A 5926-nucleotide genomic window follows, 5' to 3' on the forward strand; every position below is an offset into this window, starting at 1 on the left:
CAACCTTCAGTGCAACCGTAGCACTCTTTTGTGCAACCGCCCAAACAACGCCCCCTCTACCCTCTGTCGAAACACTCGGCATTGCTGCTCCCTAAGGTGAGCTTCTCCTCATAGGCAATTCCGCTCTTATCCGGTCACGTTTGTGTGCCCGAATTTCGCAAGGCAACCTCCATGGGACATGGAAAAGACTCGAGAAGAGAGCTCGCTCACGGGAGAGAGAAGCCAAGGAGACCACGAGAGTGCTGAGAGTGGGACAGCGCTGAATAGGCGGGAGAAGCCTGCGCGTATAAACGGAGATATATATCCAATTGCAACGAAGGAACGTGCCAAAGATCGAGAACAATGGCAGAAATGCTAGTAACGTGCACTTCGGGACCAACGCATCACCGGAAGACAACCGCCAAACATCGAAAGAGTCGCGATGCTCCGCAACCTACGTGCAAAGCGGTCGCACACCGGGTAAGGGAGTGAGAGCCCCAAACATAGCTGGGCGAGGCGCTCACTCCGCTCTTTAATATCTCGTTAATACCGCCAAGGAAATGGCACAAGCACACACACACAAGCATCCTCGGAAGAGGACAGTTCGAGTGACAGGTCAAATCCAAGAGTTCCGAAGACTACCTCCAGGAACAATCGGGAACAAGACCGATTACAAGTCGTCGAGTCTGTTACTGGGCGAACACGAGATGCGCACAGGAAATCGATCAGCCCTCACAATGGCCCAAGGCCAGAGATCGGACTGCTACGATTTACCCCAACAATCATCGTGCCACTCTTCGCAGAGAGGTGATAGACGCCAACGAGCCCGCGCATAGCAATCGAGGTGTAAAAAGGGCGTTGAAGGCAGGAAGCCTGGACGAAAGAGGCTACGAGGTCACCTCGAAGCGGTCTAAGAATCGGGCGCACTTGGGGCGACTACCAGTGCCAACCCCTTATCCCGCGGTGCGTCCGACACACAGAAATTTCCAAGGCGGCCAAGGAGCCTCCCCGCATAGCAATCGGGGTGTGAGGTTACGGATGCAGCATTGATAGCAATCGAGGTGGGAGGCGAAGGATGCAGAAGTGAGAGCCGAGGGATGTAGCAGAGATAGCAATCGGGGTGTGTGATGCAGAAGAGATAGCAATCGAGGTGTGCGGTGGGAAGGGCCCAGCAGCCAGAATGCATGAAGCGACGGATGAAGCAGTGATGACAACCGGGCTGTGAGGAGAGGAGGGATGCAGCCAAGAAAGCAATCAGGGCTCGAGGCAAGGGATGCATCAAGGATAGCAATCATGTTGTGAGGCGAGATTCCAAAGGCTAAACGTGAGAGGCTGCAGGGTCGACTCAGAGAGGTCTATGCATGTGAGAGGCTGAAAGCAAGGTCAACTCGGAGCGGTCTATGCATCGGGCGCGCTTGGGGCGACTACCAGTGCCAACCCCTTATCCCGCGACGCGTCCGACAAAGAGAACGTTCCAAGGCGGCAGAGGAGGTTACCAGCCGAAGGATGCAGTAGCAATAACAGGTATAGTTCCGCGGCGGCCGAGAAGACTCACCGCATAGGAATCGGGATGCGAGGCGAGGGATGCGGCGGGAAGGCCCCGACGGCTAAACGGAAGAGGCTGCAGGGCCGCCTCGGAATGGTCCAAGCATCGGACGCGATTGGGACGACTACCAGTGCCAACCCCTTATCCCGCGATGCGTCCGATACACAGATAGTTCCAAGGCGGCCGAGGAGCCTCACCGCATATCAATCGGGGTGCGAGGCGAGGGATGGGGCGGGAAGGCCCCAACGGCTAGACGGAAGAGGCTTCAGGGCCACCTCGGAATGCTCCAAGCATCGGACGCGCTTGGGGCGACTACCAGTGCCAACCCCTTATCCCGCGATGCGTCCGATACACAGATGGTTCCAAGGCGGCCGAGGAGCCTCACCGCATAGCAATCGGGGGTGCGAGGCGAGGGATGGGGCGGGAAGGCCCCAACGGCTAGACGGAAGAGGCTTCAGGGCCGCCTCGGAATGGTCCAAGCATCGGACGCGCTTGGGGCGACTACCAGTGACAACCCCTCATCCCGCGATGCGTCCGATACGAAGATGGTTCCAAGGCGGCCGAGGAGCCTCACCGCATAGCAATCGGGGTGCGAGGTGGGGGATGCGGCGAGATGGCCCCAACGGCTAGACGGAAGAGGCCACAGGGCCGCGTCGGAATAGTCCAAGCATCGGACGCGCTTGGGGCGACTACCAGTGACAACCCCTTATCCCGCGATGCGTCCGATACGAAGATAGTTCCAAGGCGGCCGAGGAGCCTCACCGCATAGCAATCCGGGTGCGAGGTGGGGGATGCGTCGAGATGGCCCCAACGGCTAGACGGAAGAGGCTGCAGGGCCGCCTCGGAATAGTCCAAGCATCGGACGCGCTTGGGGCGACTACCAGTGACAACCCCTTATCCCGCGATGCTTCCGATACGAAGACAGTTCCAAGGCGGCCGAGGAGCCTCACCGCATAGCAATGGGGGTGCGAGGTGAGGGATGCGGCGAGATGGCCCCAACGGCTAGACGGAAGAGGCCACAGGGCCGCCTCGGAATAGTCCAAGCATCGGACGCGCTTGGGGCGACTACCAGTGACAACCCCTTATCCCGCGATGCATCCGATACGAAGATAGTTCCCAGGCGGCCGAGGAGCCTCACCGCATAGCAATCGGGGTGCGAGGCGAGGGATGCGGCGAGATGGCCCCAAAGGGTAGACGGAAGAGGCTGCGGGGCCGCCTCGGAATAGTCCAAGCATCGAACGCGCTTGGGGCGACTACCACTGCCAACCCCTTATCCCGCGATGCGTCCGATACACAGATAGTTCCGAGGCGGCCGAGGAGCTGGGGGATGCGGCGAGATGGCCCCAACGGCTAGACGGAAGAGGCTGCAGGGCCGCCTCGGAATAGTCCAAGCATCGGACGCGCTTGGGGCGACTACCAGTGACAACCCCTTATCCCGCGATGCGTCCGATACACAGATAGTTCCGAGGCGGCCAAGGAGCCTCACCGCATAGCAATCGTGGTGCGAGGTGGGGGATGCAGCGAGATGGCCCCAACGGCTAGACGGAAGAGGCTGCAGGGCCGCCTCGGAATGGTCCAAGCATCGGACGCGCTTGGGGCGACTACCACTGCCAACCCCTTATCCCGCGATGCGTCCGATACACAGATAGTTCCAAGGCGGCCGAGGAGCCTCACCGAATAGCAATCGGGGTGCGAGGCGAGGGATGCGGCGAGAAAGCCCCAACGGCTAGAGGGAAGAGGCTTCAGGTCCGCCTCGGAATGGTCCAAGCATCGGACGCGCTTGGGGCGACTACCAGTGACAACCCCTTATCCCGCGACGCGTCCGATACACAGATAGTTCCAAGGCGGCCGAGGAGCCTCACCGCATAGCAATCGGGGTGCGAGGCGAGGGATGCGGCGAGAAGGACCCAACGGCTAGACGGAAGAGGCTTCAGGGCCGCCTCGGAATGGTCCAAGCATCGGACGCGCTTGGGGCGACTACCAGTGACAACCCCTTATCCCGCGACGCGTCCGATACACAGATAGTTCCAAGGCGGCCGAGGAGCCTCACCGCATAGCAATCGGGGTGCGAGGCGAGGGATGCGGCGAGAAGGACCCAACGGCTAGACGGAAGAGGCTTCAGGTCCGCCTCGGAATGGTCCAAGCATCGGACGCGCTTGGGGCGACTACCAGTGACAACCCCTTATCCCGCGACGCGTCCGATACACAGATAGTTCCAAGGCGGCCGAGGAGCCTCACCGCATAGCAATCGGGGTGCGAGGCGAGGGATGCGGCGAGAAGGACCCAACGGCTAGACGGAAGAGGCTTCAGGGCCGCCTCGGAATGGTCCAAGCATCGGACGCGCTTGGGGCGACTACCAGTGACAACCCCTTATCCCGCGATGCGTCCGATACACAGATAGTTCCAAGGCGGCCGAGGAGCCTCACCGCATAGCAATCGGGGTGCGAGGCGAGGGATGCGGCGAGAAGGACCCAACGGCTAGACGGAAGAGGCTTCAGGGCCGCCTCGGAATGGTCCAAGCATCGGACGCGCTTGGGGCGACTACCAGTGACAACCCCTTATCCCGCGACGCGTCCGATACACAGATAGTTCCAAGGCGGCCGAGGAGCCTCACCGCATAGCAATCGGGGTGCGAGGCGAGGGATGCGGCAAGAAGGACCCAACGGCTAGACGGAAGAGGCTTCAGGGCCGCCTCGGAATGGTCCAAGCATCGGACGCGCTTGGGGCGACTACCAGTGACAACCCCTTATCCCGCGACGCGTCCGATACACAGATAGTTCCAAGGCGGCCGAGGAGCCTCACCGCATAGCAATCGGGGTGCGAGGCGAGGGATGCGGCGAGAAGGACCCAACGGCTAGACGGAAGAGGCTTCAGGTCCGCCTCGGAATGGTCCAAGCATCGGACGCGCTTGGGGCGACTACCAGTGACAACCCCTTATCCCGCGACGCGTCCGATACACAGATAGTTCCAAGGCGGCCGAGGAGCCTCACCGCATAGCAATCGGGGTGCGAGGCGAGGGATGCGGCGAGAAGGACCCAACGGCTAGACGGAAGAGGCTTCAGGGCCGCCTCGGAATGGTCCAAGCATCGGACGCGCTTGGGGCGACTACCAGTGACAACCCCTTATCCCGCGACGCGTCCGATACACAGATAGTTCCAAGGCGGCCGAGGAGCCTCACCGCATAGCAATCGGGGTGCGAGGCGAGGGATGCGGCGAGAAGGACCCAACGGCTAGACGGAAGAGGCTTCAGGGCCGCCTCGGAATGGTCCAAGCATCGGACGCGCTTGGGGCGACTACCAGTGACAACCCCTTATCCCGCGATGCGTCCGATACACAGATAGTTCCAAGGCGGCCGAGGAGCCTCACCGCATAGCAATCGGGGTGCGAGGCGAGGGATGCGGCGAGAAGGACCCAACGGCTAGACGGAAGAGGCTTCAGGGCCGCCTCGGAATGGTCCAAGCATCGGACGCGCTTGGGGCGACTACCAGTGACAACCCCTTATCCCGCGACGCGTCCGATACACAGATAGTTCCAAGGCGGCCGAGGAGCCTCACCGCATAGCAATCGGGGTGCGAGGCGAGGGATGCGGCGAGAAGGACCCAACGGCTAGACGGAAGAGGCTTCAGGGCCGCCTCGGAATGGTCCAAGCATTGGACGCGCTTGGGGCGACTACCAGTGACAACCCCTTATCCCGCGACGCGTCCGATACACAGATAGTTCCAAGGCGGCCGAGGAGCCTCACCGCATAGCAATCGGGGTGCGAGGCGAGGGATGCGGCGAGAAGGACCCAACGGCTAGACGGAAGAGGCTTCAGGGCCGCCTCGGAATGGTCCAAGCATCGGACGCGCTTGGGGCGACTACCAGTGACAACCCCTTATCCCGCGACGCGTCCGATACACAGATAGTTCCAAGGCGGCCGAGGAGCCTCACCGCATAGCAATCGGGGTGCGAGGCGAGGGATGCGGCGAGAAGGACCCAACGGCTAGACGGAAGAGGCTTCAGGGCCGCCTGGGAATGGTCCATGCATCGCACGCGCTTGGGGCGACTACCAGTGACAACCCCTTATCCCGCGACGCGTCCGATACACAGATAGTTCCAAGGCGGCCGAGGAGCCTCACCGCATAGCAATCGGGGTGCGAGGCGAGGGATGCGGCGAGAAGGACCCAACGGCTAGACGGAAGAGGCTTCAGGGCCGCCTCGGAATGGTCCAAGCATCGGACGCGCTTGGGGCGACTACCAGTGACAACCCCTTATCCCGCGACGCGTCCGATACACAGATAGTTCCAAGGCGGCCGAGGAGCCTCACCGCATAGCAATCGGGGTGCGAGTCGAGGGATGCGGCGAGAAGGACCCAACGGCTAGACGGAAGAGGCTTCAGGGCCGCCTCGGAATGGTCCAAGC

This window comes from Cryptomeria japonica, unplaced genomic scaffold (genome assembly GCF_030272615.1).
Source record: "Cryptomeria japonica unplaced genomic scaffold, Sugi_1.0 HiC_scaffold_101, whole genome shotgun sequence".
NCBI classification, from domain to species: Eukaryota; Viridiplantae; Streptophyta; class Pinopsida; order Cupressales; family Cupressaceae; genus Cryptomeria; species Cryptomeria japonica.